Source organism: Haliotis cracherodii, unplaced genomic scaffold, assembly GCF_022045235.1.
Source record: "Haliotis cracherodii isolate W230 unplaced genomic scaffold, xgHalCrac1.p SCAF_4, whole genome shotgun sequence".
Taxonomy (NCBI): domain Eukaryota; kingdom Metazoa; phylum Mollusca; class Gastropoda; order Lepetellida; family Haliotidae; genus Haliotis; species Haliotis cracherodii.
Window position 1 is genome coordinate 22,977,620 of NW_027266297.1, and position 1,814 is coordinate 22,979,433.

Here is a 1,814-nt window from a genome sequence, read left to right on the forward strand (position 1 = left end):
GCTATGTTCACTACCTTGCTTCTTGCTTCATCGATAAATATATATATTAGCTTCAACATGCACGATACTCTTGTAACATTTAACGCACATGCTAACTGTACGATTTGGCAATTCCAACAAACCATCAAAGGCAAACTTTCTTTAAACAGTATCTACATTCACTGAAAATGGGTTGTGTTTGCACAAATCAGCAACCAGGCAGAACACCGTTATCTTCTAACACAAGGTCTCGTTGGTGGACATGTGCTGTACCGTTATGTCCACTACTCTGCTTCCTGGCGCACAGAAACTACAACATCCTCGCCCAGCGCGTCGACGACGGTCACAAACGGAAACTCTCCTTCATCGAATCTCATCTTGATGTCCTTTCCTAAGTCCCCATCCGGTAGTTTAAGATCGTCTCTAACATTACCTTGGTTGTCAACGACGGACATGCATCCCCCTTCCAGGATATCGACCAGCTGAAACTCCTGTCCAGGCAGAGCTTTCATGATCTGTTTTGACGGGAGGGTGTCTTCATACTTCGACTGCGTAAGTATGTCGGCGCCAACCAGATGCACCATATCTTTCCCGGTCTTGGAAGTTGAACGTTCCATGATCTTGCAGGGGTGACCTTTCAGGACAACGTGGTCGTTCACCTTCACGGACATGCCCTGCTTCATAGATGGGTCCCATGTGTTTGAGGAATCAAAATCCGCCATGCTTTTTTTTTAACGCTGATGATTCACCTTGCAAAACCAGACGGCGTCGGAGCGAGAATGGCGGCACAAGATACGCGTCTCGAGTTATACGAGGCAATATGATAACTCTCTGTGAGGTTTATATCTTTCCTTGTCGACGATGCGTGACAAGATTGACAGATTTTTATCTCTGATGTGATCAGGTTCTGACAGTTAACCTGCGGGATTCACCAAGTCGTGCAGTCTTAACGGAAGGTTTGTCGCCAAATCATGATCAGTATGAACAATGGTAAAGGTGCAAGATCCGTTTGAACGGGAATAATATCTATTCTATCGTTTTGCACAGTCCGTTAAAGACATGTCCACACGCTAATATTTAGGCATTTCAGGCAGACAGACTTTATTCGGTATTCCTGGCTTCCAGCCTATGATAAATACATCAATGGTTTTGGCATGATTACAAGAAGAAAACTGTGCACTCTGTAAGTGGGAGTACCAAATCTAACTTATAACATCCACAATATTTCTGCTTGTTATCAGAATTGGTATCTACTTAGCGGTACATACATATTTGCTGCACCCCATCATTACATGGTATTCATCTTCAACTAGGGGCGGTCAGGTAGCCTAGTGGTTAAAGCGTTCGCTCGTCACGCCGAAGACCCGGGTTCCATTCCTGACATGGGTACAATGTGTGAAGCCAATTTCTGGTGTACCCCGCCGTGATATTGCTAGAATATTGTTAAAAGCGGCGTAAAACCGTACTCACTCACTCACTCATCTTCAACTAGGGACCCGTGAAGAACCGGGGTAGAATAGGTCTTTCAGCAACCCATGCTTACCGTAAAAGGCGACTATGCTTGTTCTAAAAGGCGACTAACGGGATCGGGTGCATGGTCAGGCTCGCTGACTTGGTTGATGCATGTCATTGATCCCAATTGATCCCAATTGCGTGGATCGATGCTCATGATATTAATCACCTGATTGTCTGGTCCCGACTCGATTATTTAAAGACCGCCGTCATATAGCTGGAAAATTGCTGAGTGCGGCGTTAAACAACAAACCAACCAACTTCAACTAGGCTCAAATCTCTTGAGCGACAGTACATGCATAGATGGTCTTCATGGGCAGTAC

At 45.1% G+C, this 1,814-nt stretch overlaps 1 pseudogene; it reads right to left on the reverse strand.

The window, feature by feature from the left end:
• Nucleotides 1-263: 263 nt before the first annotated feature.
• Nucleotides 264-701, reverse strand: LOC139479328 (eukaryotic translation initiation factor 5A-1 pseudogene; annotated as a pseudogene).
• Nucleotides 702-1,814: the final 1,113 nt, after the last annotated feature.